The following is a 19836-nucleotide window of genomic DNA, read 5'->3' as shown; positions in this document are numbered from 1 at the left end:
TGGGAAATTTGCATATGTTGATTTGGGTCACTAAGTGTCCCAGTATACTAATTAAATTACTTGAGTCTATTCTGGGTTTCTTATAAACAGTGTGGAGAGCGAGTCTTTAAGTGACCAAGCTGTTTGAATTAAGTTGTCCTCTGGACCAGTGTGTAAAAAAAGCATGAGCTTTTCTCTCTTGACCAGAGGCTCCTGGTAAGATTTACCTTTAGGACCTTATGATTCAGACCATTCTCATACCCCTTATAATTTAATTGGAAACACAGAAGTTTGGGTATTTCATCCCTCTCTTTGGATCTAAATCTATTCAGGCAGATTAAAAAACTGAAAAAAAGGATACTAAACATGAGTTTTCACCCCATTTTGTGGTGACCCATTCTGAGTGGTCAGCAGCGATACCCACTAGGGAAGATTTTTAGTGTAGTATAGAGCATGTATGTATACATACTAAAGTAATATATATGTAACTTTCTTTGTCATTTCTAGACAGATGTAAAGAATATGTGCTCCTAATTTCCATGTATGTAAGAATGTTAATTAAAATTTTCAAGCCTTCTTTCCTCTAGGCCAAATGCTTTGTGTCAGTTGAATTTTTCTTCACTTGACTCATTCACTAATCATTTTATGCTATCCCCTTTCTCCACTTTGCTCTCAACTTTTTCTCCTTTCTGTAAGTTATGTTACTATTTGGGTTTATTATGGAATTTTACTGAAGTAGTTTTAGGTTTCTACTATGAGCACTCCAGAATGTCCTGTAAGCATAGCAGGAAAGTCCTTAATGCTGAATTGGGACCCAAACACGGATTCTCCACTGGATTTAGTGATTTCATTAAGTCACTGATCTCCAAGCTTTAGTGTGAAGATTGTTGGTTATAGATGTTTTCCTTTCCTTCGGTCTAAATGAAGATCCAATTATAAACAACTCTTTTTTTTTTTTTCTGACCTTCATTATAATCTCCTATTGCATGATCATCAATTTGAGAGAAGGACAGAAGTTCAAGGATTTTTATTTCAATTGAGTCAAAATAGTCATCCCTGTAATGCTCTCATTCATAGAGCAGTGTGCAGCTCAAGTTATTACTAAAGTTATACAAGTGAGCTCTTCAGATCTCATCTACATTCTGATGCATAGCAACATGATTATTTCTAGTACAGATAGTTGTGTTTAAAATAAATTTAATGAGTAAAGACTTTTGTAGGAAGGAGTGATCTATGATTTTAATTCCGTACTTTAGTGCAAAAGGACTGGCACTTATGCTTCCATCTTTCTTTTAAATCTCACTCTAAACATTTCATATTCTTCCTGCCAGGATTGTAGAGATTAGTTACTGGAAGAGTACATATGTGGGAAGGGAGGAGGAAGAAGCCTGTGCCAGGAAAACGCAGGGAAGAGAAAGCATATTTTTGTTAATGGAATGGCTGATGAACTCATAGTGACAACACCACCTAAATGTGTGTACAGAATAAAGAAAAATGCTAATGTCAATTGAGATGCAAAATGTGGGCATTGTCAAATGAATGCTTTCTCCCTTGTTTAAAGAAATATTTTCCTAGTTAACTATCAATCTGTTTATAATTGATTTGATTGTTAAAGCAAGACTCTCAGCATAACTCTTTGCATAGATGTTGACAAGTAAACATCTTTTTTTGTAGTTTGATATAGCTAGCTTCCAACCCAGCACTATTCATGAACCTTAATAAAAACCAAATGAGGCACTTGGTATATGGAAAAGTGTGATAAATCCAGTAATTGTCATGACACCAATTTTAGGCAAAGCAAATACCAAATAACATTCTAGGAAAGTGAGTAGTTACCAGATTTAAAAAAGACAAATATTTTTAAAAAGGCAAATATTATTCAGCTTTTATTTTCAAATCTCACTCAGTATCTCCATTCACTTTTTCAGTGTTTGTATCATCTGACTTATATGTATCAATATATTAAATAGTTATTAAATTTATCACTTTAAATAGATTTTGAGAAAAATAATTAAAATTCGTAATGTGTTTGGGATTTATTCTTGAAGGAAAGAATAGACCTGAGTCAAATATTGCTGTTTTATTGCCTTTAAAAATGCAAGCTTCAAAATAAATTAAACTTGTAAGCATTTTTAAACTTTCCAAAATATTAAGTATAACATACATACGTGTGTGTGTGTGTGTGTGTATGTGTGTGTGGCAGCACAGCTATGAACTGAAAGTTTGTTAACTTAAAGCCTAAATAACTTTGCTTAAAATATATAAAAATGTATCTAGAATGCATCTTTTCTCAGTTACACAGATTGGGTTTTTAAATTCACTAATATAAAAAGTATTTTTACCAATCTTCTTTTTAATGCTCATTTTCCTCAAGAAAAAAAAGTCTAAGATTTGTCTCTAAGTGCTTTGCACATTGTAGACATACAATAAATATTTTGTTGAATAATGGTGATTCAGTAGTATTCAGAAAAGTTAGTTGTGCAGTTTTAGTTTGTGATTTCTTGGCTACATACATGGAAAGATTAAACTTTCTTCTTCCTTATCTTTGGGGGGTAGGGTATAGCTGATCAGCGTGTAAAGCTCACTTCAGGGTCAATGCAAATTCAAAGTAGTGTCATTTCAAGTGATAATCCAGTGAGATTAACTCCACAAAGAAACAAAACAAAATAGTGTGTGTGTGCATGTGCGTGTGTGCACGCATGTGTGTGTAATGTGTAATGTGTGGAAAAGAGAAAATGCACTGAATTCTTTATTCTGAAGCTAAACAGCAGCTCATAATATAACTTTGTGGATTTATGCCCTTTGCTCCAAACCTTAAAGATACTATGCTCATATAAATCAAGTTACCAGATCCCATTTTTGGGTCTATAACAATAAGTAGTAGCCCCACCCACTAATTTTTCTGATGCACAGCTGTGTCTGGGAACACAGCTGTGCTTCCCATGAGCCCTCCAACATTTTACTATGCAGCTGTGAGAGCTGCTTAGGAAATTGTTAGGAGGCAGCTGCAGAGGCTGCTGGTTGTAACAATCTGCTTGAACCTGACCTGAGTCAGGATTTGGTGGCGAAAGTGAGACTCTTGTAACCTCTACATTCTGAACACACATGGATGTATGCTCTGGAATTTGGAGAGAAAAACTTAGGCATAAGCTTCTTGTGATATTTTAGCTACTTTCATTATGGTCTCACTTGAATCTCAAAATCGTAACTCTATTAAGTAACTTCCAGATTATGTTAGTCAATTTCCATATGAATAGCTGCATCAATAACGTGCGACCAGAGAATTTCTGTTTTATTCATAATTTTAAACAAAGTATCAGCTCATGTGTCTCTAAAATTAAATCATGTACTTAATATATTAAGTCAGAATTTACTCCCTTAAATTCTCTTCTAAATACTGATCTATTCTTATAGCTTAACATTTTCTATTCATTTTTTATTGTTTTGTATATTAGCTAAACCTTTTCTGGCATTAGCTAAAAAGTCTATGTGAACACTATTGGATGCTTAATATCATGACAAATTTGGTAAAGAATATCAGAAATAAAAAAAAAAAATTATTCTCTGACTTGAAAGACACCTGTTGCCACGCTGGAGTGTGATCAGCACAAGAGGAGAGCTCCCACTGTATGTTCAGAGTTTGAAAGAGGAGGTAGGAAGAGGATTGTATTTTAAAATTAGATTAGATGATTAGATTTAGGGCAGAGAGGGCGGGGAAGCAATGTGAAAGTATACCAGCAAGTGAAAATACCTTCATGCGCAATGACTCAAAGATGGGAAAGAAATTTGACATATTCAGTAGAAAGAGCAAGCTCTGTGAGGCAAAGGGAGCACAATTAAGAAAGAGGAGATTCAGACTAGATACGTAAGAGAGAGAGCTAGGTTATAGAGAGTTTTAAATGTCATCACATTTGATGCTGTGAAGACGGGAAAACGTTAAGGGCTTTTAATTTTTAGGCAAAAAAACTTGGCCAAATTAGGAAGGGTGAATTATGTGTCCCTAGACCATTGAACCAGATTCAAAATAACTACTTAGCTAACGTTGAATGAAATGTTTTCGATCAATCAAATATCAGAGACAGTCCTAAACATAAATCAAATAGTGAACTTAATTAGCATATCTGTCAGGGTTCTAGCAAGAACCAAACACATTCAGTTGGGGCTGATGAAATGTTTTCATGGAGGTGGTATTTACAGCAGTACAGCCAGATTTAAAAGAACCAAGGGTAGTTGAGGCACCTTTGGACTGACAACAAAAGGAAACCATTACCTCTGTTGTTCAAGGGGTCTGGGGAGCAAACAAGACCTATTGAACCCAGGTGAGAATTGCATATGAAAGAGATGCTGCTGAACAGAAGCTACACTGTGAATAACCAAGACAGAGGTGAGAGGATTATACACTTTACCTTCCTCCTCCTGCACTGTGACCTCCTACAGCAACCCTCATTGGCCAGACACAACCAGGAAGGAGCCAGAGTAACGGAGAGCATAGGATGCATTTTGGAGAAGTCAGCCTTCCAGGGCACAGAGCTGAGATGGACAGAGAGTGGATCTGGGGCAAATGGAGAATAATTAGCACAAAATGTTTAAGATTTTTTTTCTACTTATTTCCTAAATATGGAGACAAAGAATTTGTCTAAAATTTGAGTTACACAAACTGTATTGATTTTCATAATTTATAATATGACTAATTGAAAATAATTACATCTTTCCTTATGACGCCAGAATATACACTGATTATAGAAGTGTCTTGACATATTGTATTAAGAATAACATGGCTTGAAGTCATGTTTAGACAGTTCTCACAAGAGGAGAAATTTAGATGGGCAATAAAAATATGACAAAATATTTAACCTCATTAGTTACCAAAGAAATAAAACTTATGAAACCCAGTGTGATTCCATGTTCTTCTGACCAAACTGGAATGACAAGAAGAAAGGTGGATTCTTAGAGCTGGTGAGAGTGTATAGTCTGACAGCATTGTCTTATATTGACAGCAAGAGAGTAAAATTGGTACAAATCTTTCTGGAAATCAATTTTGTGATGTGTATCAAGAAACAACTAAATTCATTTCTTGTCGCCTAAAATTTTTATTTAGTGAAATTTATCCTAGAGAAATAGGAATACAAATGTGTGCGTTTGCTGTTATTCTCAATAGCAAATATTAGAAACAACTTAAATAATTACCAATTTGTTAATGGGTTAAAGCAATGGATCTTAGTATAGCATACTCTTAAGTGCTTAAAGCTGGTTTGAAGGAACGTTAACAAGACAAATGTTAATTACATAAAAAGTACAGAAGAAATTATTATTTATCAGAAAAAAATGAAACAAGATGAAATGCTGTAATGTGGAACACCAAAATGTTAACAATGATAATCTGAATGGTGGGTTAGTAGTAAATTATTTTTCTTTCTCCTTTTCTGTTTGTTGTACCTTAGTGGTAGATGTGAGAGCTCACACTCCTCATTCTCAGCATATAATTATCTCAGCCTCTGAATCACTTTTTCTTATTTATTTCCTTGATCTCAGACCCTCGCTCTCATTCCCCTTTTGCCTATAGTCAGTCTTTAATGGCATGATGTTTATAATTTTTCAAATGATAGTGACTTGTGAAATGTGAATTGCTTTGTGTGCATGGATTTTTTTAACTTAGATAGATGATATTGTGCTGTAGACTGTTTCTTACTTTTTAAAGATCCAGCACTTTGTTTTTAAGATTTATTCACATCGCTGTGTTTACATCTAGTCCTTTATTTCTTACTTCAGCTTAGTGTTTTATCTAGAAAAATATGAATTATTTTTATAATCAGAAAAATATAATACAAAATACCTTCCTAAAATGCTGGATTTGCATTACGTAATTCTGCAATTGATCTTCAAGGGAAGGCTTTAGATCCAGAAGTCTCTAAGACTCCTTATAATAAGTACAATTTTCAGTTATTAGAAATTTAGACTTATTTCTTTTAAAAAGGTATATATTTTGATTAAAAAATTTTTCAATTACAGTTGACATTCAATATTATTTTATACTAGTTTCAGGTGTACAGCATATTTATTTAGTTTATGAAGTGATTCCCTTGATTAGTCCAGTATCCTATAACATGACATCATACAGTTATTACAATATTATTGACTGTATTCCCTATGGTGTACTTCATATCCCTGTGACTATTTTGTATCTACTAATTTGTACTTAATCCCTTCATCTTTTTTGCCATCCCCCCACCTCTGACTCCACTCCCATCTGGCAACCATCAGTTTGTTCTCTGTATATATGAATGTGTCTCCATTTTGTTTGTTCATTTATTTTGTTCTTTAGAGTCCATTTATAAGTGAGATTGTACAGTCTTTGTCTTTTCTCTGTGTGACTTACTTCACTTAACATGATACTCTCTGGGTCTGTCCATGGTATTGCAAATGGTAAAATTTCATTCTTTTCATGGCTGAATAATAGTCCATTGCATTTAAGTATCACTTTTTCTTTAACCAATCATCTACTGATGGACGCTTAGGTTGCTTCCATATCTTGGCTATTGTAAATAACACTGCAATGAACACAGGGGTGTGTATATCTTGTAGAATTAGTGTTTTAGATTTCTTCAAATAAATACCCAGAAGTAGAATTGCTGGGTCATAAGATAGTTTAATTTTTTGAGGAATCTCCGTACTATTTTCCATAGTAGCTGACCAGTTTGCAATCCCACCAATAGGGCATGAGGATTCCCTTTTTTCCACATCCTCTCCAACACTTGTTTGTCAATTCATCGATGATGACTATTCTGACAGGAGCGAGCTGATATCTCATTGTGGTTTTAATTTATGTTTCTATGATGATTAGTGACATTGAGCATCTTTTCATAGGTCTATTGGCCATGTTTATGTTTGCTTTGGGGAAATGTCGATTCACGTCCTCTGCCCATTTTTTAAACGGATTGTTTGATTTTTTTTGGTGTTAAGGTTCTTTATGAGTTCTTTATGAGTTCTATATGAGTTCTTTATAAATTTTGGATATTAACATATTACTGAATGTATCATTGGCAAATCCCATTCAATAGGTTGTCTTTTCATTTTATTGATGGTTTTAATTCATTTTTGAGTGTATTCTTATATATGGTATAAGAAGGTGGTCTAGTTTCTTTTTTCTTTTTTTTTTTGCTTGTATCTGTCTAGCTTTCTCAACGCTATATGAGAAAGCTAGACAGATATATATATAAACTCTACCTTATTGTATATTCTTGCCTCTTTCCTCATAAATTGACTGTATATATGTGAGTTGAGACTCTCTTTTCTGTTTCGTCAATCTATGTGTCTGTTTTGTTGCCAGTACAATAATGTTTTGATTATCTTAGCCTTTAAGTATAGTTTGATATTAGGTAGTGTGATACTCCAAACTTGCTCTTCTTTCTCAAGGTCATTGAGCTATTCAGGGTCTTTTGTGGTCCCATATACATTTTAGGATTATTTGTTCTGGTTCCATGAAAAATGCCATTGTATTTTGATAGGCATTGCATTGAATCTATAGATTGCTTTGGGTAGTATGGACATTTTAGCAATACTAATTCTTCCTATCCATAAGCTAGGTATGTATTTCCATTTATTTGTATCTTCTTCAATTTCTTCTTTTTTAATGACATAATTTTTCAAATACAGGTTTTTTTCTTTTACATCCATGGTTAAATTATCCCTAGGTATTTTATTTATTTTGATGTGGTTGTAATAGGATTGTTTTCTTAATTTCTCTTTCTGATAGTTTGTTATTAGTGTATAAAAATGCACCAATTTTTAAATATTAATTTTGTATCCTGCTACTTTACTGAATTCTTTTATTAGTTCTAGTAGTTTTTTTGGTGGAATCTTTAGGGTTTTCTCTGTCTAGTAGCATGTCATCAGGAAATAATGACAGTTTTACTTCTTTTTAATTTGGATGCCTTTTATTTCTTGTCTGATTTCTGTGGCTAGGACTTTCAATACTGTGTTGAATAGAAGTGGTGAAAGTGGACACCCTTGTCTTGATCTTGATTTTAAGGAAAATGCTTTTAGCTTTTCATTGTTGAATATGATATTAGATGTGGATTTATCATATGTGGCCTTTATCATGTTGAGTATGTTCCCTCTGTTTCCACTTTGCTGAAAGTTTTTATCTTAAATGGGTGCTGGATTTTGTCAAATGCTTTTTCTACATCTATTGATATGATCACATGATTTTTAGCTTCCATTCGTTTAAGTGATGTATCACATTAATTGATTTGTGGATATTGAACCAACCTTGCATCCCAGGAATAAATCTCACTTGATCATGGTATATGATCTTTTTAATACATTGCTGAATTTGGTTTGCTAATATTTTGTTAACGATTTTGCATCCACGTTCATCAAGGATATTAACCTCTAATTTTATTTTTTTGTAATGTCTCTTTCTGGTTTTGGAATCAGGGTAATGGTGGCCTCACAAATTTAACTTGAGGGCCTTTCCTCCTCTTGAATTTTTTGGAATAGTTTGAAAAGAATAGGTGTTAATTCTTTTTTGCATGTTTGGTAAATTCACCTGTGAAGCTATTTGGTCTAAGACTTTTGTTTATTGAGAATTATTTGATTACTGGTTTGATTTTGTTAGTAGTAATTGGTTTGTTCAGATTTTCTGTTTCTCCTTGATTCAGTCTTGGAAGGTTGTATGTTTCTTGGAATTTATCCATTTCTTCTAGGTTGTCCAATTTGTTGTCATATAATTGTAGTATTTTCTTATAATCCTTTTTATTTCTGTGGTGTCAGTTGTCACTTTTCTTTCTTTTCTGATTTTATTTATTTGAGTTCTCTCTCTTTTTTCTAGATGAGTCTGGTTAAATATTTATTGATTTTGTTTATCTTTTCAAAGAACCAGCTATTGGTTATATTGCTCTTTTGCATTTTTTTTAGACTCTGTTTTATTTATTTCCACTCTGATCTTTATTATTTCTTTTCTTCTGCTTACTTTGGACATTCTTTGGTGTTTTTTTTCTACTTTCTTTAGGTGTAAGGTTAGACAATTTATTTGAGATTTTTCTTATTTCTTGAGGTAGGTCTGTAATTACTATGAATTTACCTCTTAGGACTACTTTTGTTGTGTCCCATAGATTTTGGGTCATTGTGTTTTTATTTTCATTTATCTCAAGGTATCTTTTGACTTCTTCCTTGATCTCATTGATAACCCAGTTCATTGTTTAGTAACATGTTATTTATCCTCCATGTGTTTGTGTGTTTTTCAGTTTTTTTCTTATAACTGATTTCTACTTTCATACTATTGTAGTCAGAGAAGACACTTGATATGATTTTAGTCTTTTTAGATTTATTGAGACTTGTTTTGTGACCTAACATGTGGTCTGTCTTGTAAAATGTTTTATGTGTACTTGAAAAAAATGTATATTCTGCTGTTTTGTGTGAAATCCTCTAAAAATATCTGTTAAATCATCTGGTCTAATGTGTTATTTAAGGCCTCTGTTTCTTTGTTGATTTTCTGTCTGGAAGATTTATCCATTTATGTAAATAGGGTGTTAAATTTCCCTACTATGGCTGCATTACTGTTGATCTTTTCTTTTATGTTCGTCAATATTTGCTTTATTTATATAGGTACTTCTATGTTGAGGGCATAAATGTTTGCAAGGGTTATATTCTCTTGTTGGAGTGAGCCCTTTATCATTATGAAATGTCCTTCTTTGTCTCTTTTTATAGCCTTAGTTTTAAAATCTGTTTTGTCTGACATGAGTATTACTACCTCAGCTTTTTTTGTTTCCACTTGCATGAAATAACTTTTTGCATCCTTTTACTTTAAATCTGTGTGTCTTTAGATCTGAAGTGGGTCTCTTGTAGATAGCATATGTATAAGTCTTGTTTTCTTATCCATTCAGCTGTCCTATGTCTTTTGTTTGGAGAACTAAATCCATTTACATTTAAAGTGATTATAACCATTTTATTATTCATATTTATGTTATTTACCCCCTTCTTCTTCTTAAAGAAGTCTTTTTAACATTTCTTATACTATTGATTTGATGGTGATGAACTCCTTTTCTTGTCTGGGACACTCTTTATTTCTTCCATTTTAAATGATGGCCTTCATGGGTAGAGTAGTCTGGCTTGTAAATCCTTGCTTTTTATCACGATGAATATTTCATGCCACTTCTTCTGGCCTGCAAAGTTTCCATTAAGAAATCAGCTGACAGTCTTATGGGAACTTTCTTATAGGTACTAACTGCCTTTCTCTTGCTTTTAAGATTTTTCTGTTTGTTTTCAACCTTTGGAATTTTAATTATAATGTTTCTTGGTGTGGGCTTCTTTGGGTTCATTGTGTTTGGGACTCTGCACTTCCTGGACTTGTATGTCTATTTTCCTCACCAGGTTAGGGATGTTTTTAGTCATTATTTCTTCAAACAGTTTCTCAATCTCTTGCTCTCACTTCTTCTTCTGGTACCCCTATTATACAAATGTTGTTAAGTTTCATGTTGTCTCAGAAGTTTCTTAAACTTTCCTTATTTATTTATTTTTTCCATTCTTTTTGCTTGTTGATGTTTTGATTGGGTGTTTTATGCTACCTTATCTTCCAAATCGCTGATTCAATCCTCTGCTTCATCTAATCTACTGTTAATTGTTTTCCAATATAGTCTTCATTTCATTTATTTTATTCTTCATTTCTGACTGGTTCTTTTTACGGTTTCTATGTCCTTTTTTATGCTTGCTATCTCTTCATTGAAGTACTCACGAAGTTCCTTGAGCATCCTTATAACTAGTGTTTTGTACTTGGCATCTGGTAGATTGCTTGCCTTCATTTTGTTTAGTTCTTTTTCTGGAGTTTTCTTCCATTCTTTGATTTGGGACATGTTTCTTTGTCACCTCATTTTGGCTGCCTCTCTATGTTTGTTTTTTATGTATTAGGCAGATTTGCTATGTCTCCTAGTCTTGGCAGGCCGGCTGTATGGAGTAGGTGTCCTGTGAGGTCCAGAGGCATAGTTGCTCTGATCACCTGAGCCAGTTACTTCAAGAGTGTCCCTTGTGTGGGTTGTTTGTGCTCCCCTGTTGTAATTGAGCCTTGATTGCTGTTGGAACATCAGTGAGTGGGACTGACCCTCTGATGTGGTTCTGAAAAATTTTCCTGGTTGGGAGTCTCTGCCTGGCCTTCCTATGGCAGAGAAGTTGGCAACCAATCCCTCTCTAAACTTTTTACTTCTTAAAATCATGAGTCAGAATTCTAAGCTGTAGCTCTTGAATATTTTATTTAATGAAATGAGTAACAAAGTCTTTAGTGTTATACAGAAAGTTAAACATGGCCTAGAGTAGTAGTTCTCAAACATCTTGGTCTCGGTAACACTTGTCACTGTGTAAAATTAATGAAGAGCTCAAAGAACTTCTTATAGATTTATGAAGATTATGTAGACTTCTTAATTTATGTAGATTATGTCTACCGATATTTACTATATTAGAAATTAAAATCAAGAATTTTTAAAAACGTGAATACACAAACATATTCATTAGCTGTCAAGAGTAATGATATTATCACTTGTCATGTAGCTTCTGGAAAATTCCATAATCCATTTGTGACAAAGCGACAGTGAATAGGGAAAACAATGTCTTCATGTTGTTATGAAAATAATTTTTACCTTGTGGACTCCCTAAAAAGTCTTGGGGACTCCAAGGGACCTTAGATCATACTTGGAAAACTGTGGATCATCTTTGAGAAATGTGGATGTTTTAGTCTCTTGAGTTGGTACAGCTTGTACTAGTTCTCAGTTCAGAGCCCTGAAATTGCATATATAAGGTCCCATCTCACTCAGCAGGTTTAGTTTGGGGATTATAATATTGTCACCACCTTAATTATATAATGTTAGCAGTTAAATTTCTTCTACCATTGCTCTTACATATTTTTCAAATTATTGGGCAAAAATTAATATAAAAGTGATGGATATATTTTCTTATTCAAAAGTTAGGAGACTGGGTCTGACATAGGTTATTTTTTCTGCTTATTCGTTAGCTTAATTATATGAAATATAAATACATACAAACAAAATCACCCTCTTTGAGACTTTAACACATTGCACTTATTAAAAAAGAATAACAGTATATGAAATTCAAGTTTCCAGGTTATTGTAGCTCCGGACGTTAAATTTACTTCTTAATCAGGCTAATCAATGACACCTATTTGCTAAGGTTAACAACACTCAGCAAGACAAAACTAATACCGAGACACAGAAATGCAGATTATCTGCTGCTATTGATATATTGTGCTAGTCTAGATATATGAAGAGACTGGTAGACAATATGCTTTCTGTGTTTTTGATGCATGTTGAATAGAGATCCCTAAGTTGATAGACATTTAGTACCTACAGAATTCAGAGACCTGTGGGGCTACTGGTTAAATCATAGACTGGGGAGAGAGGGGCCACTGGAAGGATAGAAACACAGATTTCTTCTTCTGGATGAGTTCGGCCATCTTTTTGAGTAGATACAGGTGTAACAAAGAGAAGAAATCCAAAATGCCTCCAAATGAAAGTCTTAGAGGGGCTTAATTGAAATGCTGGGAAGCCGTAGCAGTACGAAAATATCATGGCACACAGGTAACCACTGAATAAAACTGCCACACAAATTTGTTTTGAATTCCTCTGCTGCCCATTTCTCTTCTTCCATTGCCATATTCCATTCATGGAACAAAAGATCTAAGAAACACGTCAAGTTGTTCATCATGATCATTACAATAGCTATCATTTGTTGGGTGCTTGTAGTATGCCAGGTTCTGAGCAAGGTATTTTATGTGAATTATCTACCTATGTAGGCTCTACTACTTCCTTTGTTTCACATACGGGTAAATTGAAGCACAAAGAGTTTAAGTGATTTACCCAAAGTCACACAGTCAGTGAGAGGGGGTGGTAAAGAATTAGTGTTACCCTAGTAGAGGGTTTGCTTTCAAAGACCAAGTATTGAAGGTAATATTTTACTAAAAGAATAATTCTCTAAAAGTAGGAGTTTAGGCACTTAACCCTCCCCCGCCCCTCTGCTTAGCTAGAACAAAGATTTTTTTTTTTGACAGTAAAGAGAATAGCTTCCTTCTGGTCACTTCAAATCTCCAAATCACAAAGCCTGTGGGGACCTGTGTTTTGCACTTATTAGGAAACATCATCGATATTACCCTGGGACATAGATCAAGGAAAAATTTTAAAACACATGTAAATGTGTTTTAAAACTGCAAGTGCAAAAGCATTTGATGCAGTGGGATTCAGAGAGAATCCGGAGCAGTAAGGTCAAAGCTGTAACTGTAGTCTCTCAGAAGAGTTTACTGAATAAGTTTGAAATTTTATTTGCTTAGAATTGTCTTGATTCTATTGTACTTTTGCATGTTATGTGCATAGCTTGTGTACCAGCAAGTACTGTCTAAGAAAAAGATGGCTGTTTAAAGTGTAACTCTTTATAACAGAATACGCTCATTCCACGGAATAGATAAAATAGTAAAACACATTTGGGGCATGCACAAAAGAACAACTCATAGCATGCTTGCGCCACCTTGTGGAATAATGTATACTTGCACCCCTTTTAGGAACCTGAAGCAATTTTTCACATATTTAAATTTCATTTTAAAGAACGGAATGAAATAACAGTGTAATTTTAAACCATTAGATGCCTATTATTCTGTGCACTTAGTTATTACATTGCAATTAAGGCATATTTATGATTCCCAAAAGCAATATTCTATGCTTATATACCTTATTCTATTTTGGTGACTTAAATACTACCTATTACTTGAAAAATAATAATAATAACATAATATTTTTTTCTGCTCTTTCCCCAACCTATACCTGTGAAGGGCATATTAATTGAGGTATCATTTAAAACAACACAAATAAATTATTTCAAGCATAATATTTTATGTTCAGTGAATATTGTGATTAGTATCCAGAGTTCCAGGTTTGTTTTCACTTTAATACTAATATGCATTTAAAAATTAATGAATATGTGTATTATGGTTCTATATACCATTATCAATAGAAACATGTAAAAAGAAAGCAAAATATCAGCTGATTGATGGAACTCTCAAATTTAAAGACAAATGAAACCAGTTTTCTATTAATTTTGCTTTATTTTGGTTAGACTAAAAATCCATAGAATTTTGGTAAATAATTACACATGCAGGCATTTTTACTACACAGTGTGTTTCAGAATTTGAAACATTTTCATTTAATTCTAAAGGGTCAAAATCAGATCATACTGTATCCCAAGTCCAATGAAGAAAAGAACTATTTTTTCCTTTTTTTTTCTATGTGTGAGCTATAATACTCTATAAACAACGACTGTTCCTGAAAGCTATTATATATTCCAATCAGATATATTTTAATAGACATTTAGACAGTGGAGATGCAAATAAGGTGATAAAATATCATTTACTTATAATTAAAATGCCCTATTTAAATAACAACAGTGTTCCTTTTTATAATCAGATCATGGGAGAAAATTTTTTAATAAGATGATACTATCCAATGTGATTTAGTTAATAAATGAGTCACATTTCTTTTTAAAAAAATGACTTTTGGAGCCATAGTCATTCTTTAATCTCAGGATGGGTTAATCCTTCCCCTTCTCACTGTCCACCCTGTCCGGGCAGCATCCCTCAGGACGTCCTAATAACTATTTTAATATTAATCTAAATGTAAGGAAAGTTACTGTACAAATAATGAAATAATGCATTTGAAGGTAAAAATGGCAGAAATATGGGGATGATTTGCTCTTCTGAATTTCGAATAATTTAAACCATCTGAAGTAGCATGCGTTAAAGAAGAGCAACTTAGGAGTAAGCATGTCAGTTTGAATCCTAGATCCAACACTTACTAGCTCAGTGCTATTTGGCAAAATATTCAACCTCATAGAGCCTTAGTTTTCTCATAAGTAATAGCAATATAGACACAACAGGATTGCTGAGAAGGAGGAATGGAATAGCATCAGAAAAGCACTGAGTGAATAAAAAAAGCAGTGGAAGCGGGAACGTATATTATGTATTTAAGTTTTCAACAGAATAAAAAACATTGACAGACAAGGCTGTATGGGCTGCAAGCTTGAACGCAATGAAATCTTTGGATTAAAATAGAAATGCACGTTAACAGACGTAATGGAGTTAGATGGTAGACTTCGAAGACATTCAACAAATTTAACAAATGCTTTATCTCATTTATGTCTCTTTCATTTTACAATCTAGTTGTAGCAATTTATTCATATTGGAATCCCTAGATGCTGTTGCTGAAAGATGATTCTTAAGCTAGAAACCTAGGAATCTTTCTCAGTTCCACACTCTTCTTCATGTCCCAACATAATCCATGAGCAAATGAAGTCAGTTATATCTCCAAAACATTTCTTAAACTCTTTTTTATTTTTAAAATCTCTTCCTCATCAAGGCCTTCTGATCCCCACTCCAATCTAAAATAGTTTTTCCTTCCTTACTCCCACTGTATCTATCATAGAAAGAGCCTCAACTGTGTACCAGGAACTATTCTAGATATGGGATAAGTCAATTAATAGACCAACCAAAATCTCTAATCTCCAGTAGCTTATATTCTAGTATGGAAAATAAAGCAAATTAAATTGTATACTATAATAAAAGATGGCAAGTGCTATGTAGAAAAAACAAAGCAGAGAATGAGATGAAAAGTTAGAGGGTAAAAATTATAATTTTAAGTAATGTGGTAGGAAAAGTCCTCCCTGAAATGGTGACATTTGTATAAATCTTGAAAGAAGCTCAGGAATGAGACATACGACTAGCAGAGGGAACAGTACATGTGAAAGCTCCGGAGTGAGAGCATGCTTGGCATGTTTGAGGACCAGCAAGGGGCCCATGAGTTTGTAGTGGATTCAGCATGTGTACCAACACTTATCACAATGCAATAGTTAATCAATCCTTTTATTTCCCTTCCTGTATTTCTTTCTCACAGAAATCCATGAGGAAGGGGCTATTTCTATTTTAATCTCTGATGTATCCAGTATCCAAATCACTCAACACGATGCCTAGCACATAGTAGACAGTCAATAAAATTGTTTGATGAATGATTGTTCTCTTATCTTAGCCTATTGATATTGAGAATGAATGATTCAATTGGGACATGAGTTATAGTGGGGCTGCTCTTGGATTCATGTATTCATATGGAAAGGTGTTAAATTTAGAGAGGGAGATGCTGGCTGACTGTGCAGTCTCACCAGAAGGTTATCACACATGAGCAGGTCCTCCCAGAAACAATTACAGGTAAAGAACTTGGCTGGTGGCCATCAAATAATAATAAAGGAAATTGCATGATCTTAAGAGATATTCTTTCAAGTAATTTTAAGTGTAGTGATGCATTACCCTTCCTCCTTCAAAGCTATTTCTATCTATAAGATGAGACTGGATACCTGGAGAGAAGCTGGAAGGTCCCTGCCCTTTAGCCGACCCTTTTCTAGTTCCCACTTTTTTTTTTTTTAAACGAGGCAACCCTTGGTTGACCTCACAGATTGCAAGGACCTTGTCAGTTTATAATCCCTTATTTTTAAATTCTTTTTATTTTTTATGCCTACAGCACCTAGTCTTCCTAGGTGGTCTCCTATCCACGTACTAACTAGGCCCGACCCTGCTTAGCTTCTGAGATCAGACGGAATTGGGCTTGTTCAGGGTGGCATGGCCGTAGACTAGTTCCCACCTTCTGAACTTATCATTACTTAATTATGATAAAATCTGACTGGCAATTGTTTCGTTACCTCAGTTATATTCTTGTTCTGTGGGTACTTGCCAGTCATCATAATTTAATTTTCAAAGAGATTTGTCTTTTTACTGGATTGTTTTCTAACAATATAAAAGTCTCAAAAAAAAAAAGTATGATGGCAGTCAGTATTTTAATATAAGGTCAGTAAACTTGTCTGGAAAGAAAAAAAAATCTAACAGTTTAGCTGAGGATGCTCTTGGTAGATGATCCAGAGCTTTATTTAATGGGTTCTCAAATCCAAGAATTGGATTGGCCCCAATATTTAGTAATGCATGTCATGGTAGGTAAAAAGAGCCATTTTTCTTCCACCATGTAGGTTTTGAGTAGACAGGAGACTTCTAATTTTGCAGTATTAGAAACCCCAATATTAACACTCTTCTCAAACTCTAATTTTGTGTTTTCTACAGTCTGCCATGATTCCTCTTCCTTTTTTCTTAGCTTTTTAAACTACTACCTCTGACATTCTTCTCCCTTTCTACTGAAGACTTAACTGGTTTGAGCTCATCCAGTCTCACAGTTTTAGTTATAGTTTACCTCAAAGCCTCCTAAACCTATACCCACCAATGCTCCTTTGTTTTTGGAACTCCAATCGTACATTTCCAGTAAGTTACACATGATACATTTTCATCAGTTTCTTATTTTCAGATACTTCACTCCCAAGCTGTCCTGCCCAAATGATCATTTCCCTTTCGATCTCTCTTTTGCCACCTTCATTTCCGTTTAAAGATATCATTATCGAGCTTAGAAAATAATATTAGAAAATAAGAAAATTATCATGGGATCATCCTTCTTCCCTCCTACACATTCAGCAGTCATTTATTTATTCAACAAATATTGAACCCTAGTTGCATGTCAGGGACTCAGATGGCTCTGGGGTAAAATTTTAAGCAAAACCACTTGCTTCCTGTCCTCATGACGTTTACCCTCTATTCTTGTCACTAAGCTTTTTTTTAAATTCTATTTAAAGATATCATCACATCCCTTCCTCTTCGTCTTCATAGTCATTGCTGTGGTTTGGGTCTCAGCATTTCCTGCTTTGATAGTGACTAACCACAAAGTTGGTTTCTGCATCTCCAGTGTTCTCTGATCAGCCTGCATTGCAAATGGCGTCTCGCTCTTCGACACAAGCGAGTTTGCATCAGTGCTTGATCCTCCCTTAGACACATTTGTTGGCTCTCCTGGACTGACAAAATAAGGTATATAATCCTTAGGAAGACTTTTTTCCCTGACTTCTTTCCTCTTCATTTGCATCTTCTTCCTCTTTCTTCCTCTGCCTCAAGTTCCAGGTACACAGAGCTTTTCACCGTATCCTGATCACGTGGCTTTCATACTCTTTCGGAAAACCATCTGCACTTCTCAATGTTTGGTGAACACTATTTGGAAGACATTTAGTAACTAACACAGGTATCTGTCCTTCTCCGAAACCTTTCCAGATTTCCTGTTCCCCTCTTCAGGTTTATTTTTAAATAGAATTCCCCTTTCCTGGTGCTTCATGTATTCTTTTTCGGACTTAAGGCTTTCCTTTCTTGTAGTACCCACATCCATAATACAACGTTTATGATTTCCAGTTTTAATTTCTTTCAGATGAAACAAGATGTGAAAACATTTTTTAAATACTCCAATTGCAGGATCCTTAGAAATTTTTATGTTTTCTTTTAGTCTTTTCCCATTGGATTTCTATCTTCCAGCAGGCCATCTTTATTGAGTCTTTCTGAAGCAGTTTATTTTTTTCCCCCCTAAATACAATGGTTTTTAGTTTATTCATGGAGTTGTACAACATTACCACATCAGTTTTAGAACAAACTTATTACTCCAAAAAGAATTCCCATACCCGTTAGCATTACTCTCCATTTGTGCCCAAACCCCCTTAGGCAACCACCGGTCTACTTTCTGTCTCTACAAATTTGCCTATTCTGGATATTTTATATAAATGGAATCATATATTATGTGGCCTTTGTGTTTGGCTTTTTCACTTGGCATGCTTTTAAGGTTCATCTATATTGTAACACGCATCTGTATTCATGTATTTTTATGGCTAATGCTTCATTGTAAGGATTTACAGTATTTTGCTTTTTCATTCAATAGTTGATGACTTTTTAGATCGTTTCTACTTTTGACTATTATGAATAATGTTGCTATGAACGTTTTTATGTATGTTTTTATAATTAATTAAGTTTTAATAGAAATAACTCATTTGCACTATTATTTGTGTAGTGATTAAGAGTATTCATGGATTCTGGCGTTAGATTGTTTACATTCAGATTTGCAACTTATTATCTGTGTGACTTTAAAAGATTTCTTCCTTTTTGGGGCCCCAGTTTTCTCATGTCTAAAAAGAATAAAATAGTGTCTATATCATAGGATTGTTGAGTGGATTAATCTATATAAAATGTATAGAATGGTGCAAGGAACTTATACCTGTTTTATAAATATTTACTATTAATATAATTATTTATGTAATATTAAATTACATAATTCTAAAAGCAGGTGCAGCTGGTATGACAGAATTGAGAACAAACACAACTGATTCTACATAAACTTAACCTGTGTGATTCTGATAGCTAGGTTCACTGGGTGTTCAATATGCATTAGTCACTACTTTACAGAGATAACAGAAGTTGTTAATTAAAGTTAACCCAGTGGATTACTTAAAGGAAAGTCAGTTAAGAGAGCTTCTACCATACTGGGCTTGCTCACAAAGACAAGGTTAAAAATTAGAACTTAGGTAGAATGGATCCTTGCATCACATCTTTATATAATTGGCTATTTAATTTGGGCATGCATTTAAAAGGAAAGGAATGTCTACAGCCATGCCACTCTGATCAAGCCCGATCCCATCTGATCTTGGAAGCTAAGCAGGGTCGGGCCTGGTTAGTACTTGGATAGGAGACCACCTAGGAAGACCAGGTGCTGTAGGCATACAAAATAAAAATAAAAAATAGGGGATTGTAAGCTGACAAGATCCTTGCAATCTGTAGGGTCAACCAAGGGTTGCCTTGCCTAAAAAAAAATTAAAAAAAATTAAAAATAAAATAAAAAGAAAGGAATAAGCATTCAGGAAGAAATTGTGTCTAGAAGCATCTAAATTTCTTCATGTTAAATGAGAGCTCTAATACCAACG

General features: G+C 34.0%; 1 non-coding gene and 1 pseudogene across 1 annotated transcript; one reads left to right on the top strand and one right to left on the bottom strand.

Annotated features, from left to right (window-relative positions):
* Positions 1 to 16523: 16523 nt before the first annotated feature.
* Positions 16524 to 16642, bottom strand: LOC120587777 (uncharacterized; annotated as a pseudogene).
* A 2873-nt stretch (positions 16643 to 19515) lies between these two features.
* Positions 19516 to 19634, top strand: LOC120587776 (5S ribosomal RNA). Its single transcript, XR_005649083.1, has one exon. It is a non-coding gene; the product is annotated as a 5S ribosomal RNA (ribosomal RNA).
* Positions 19635 to 19836: the final 202 nt, after the last annotated feature.

The sequence above is a fragment of the Pteropus medius genome, unplaced genomic scaffold, assembly GCF_902729225.1.
Source record: "Pteropus medius unplaced genomic scaffold, Ma_sr-lr_union100, whole genome shotgun sequence".
Lineage (NCBI taxonomy): Eukaryota > Metazoa > Chordata > Mammalia > Chiroptera > Pteropodidae > Pteropus > Pteropus medius.
This window is presented reverse-complemented; position numbering and strand designations above follow the sequence as displayed.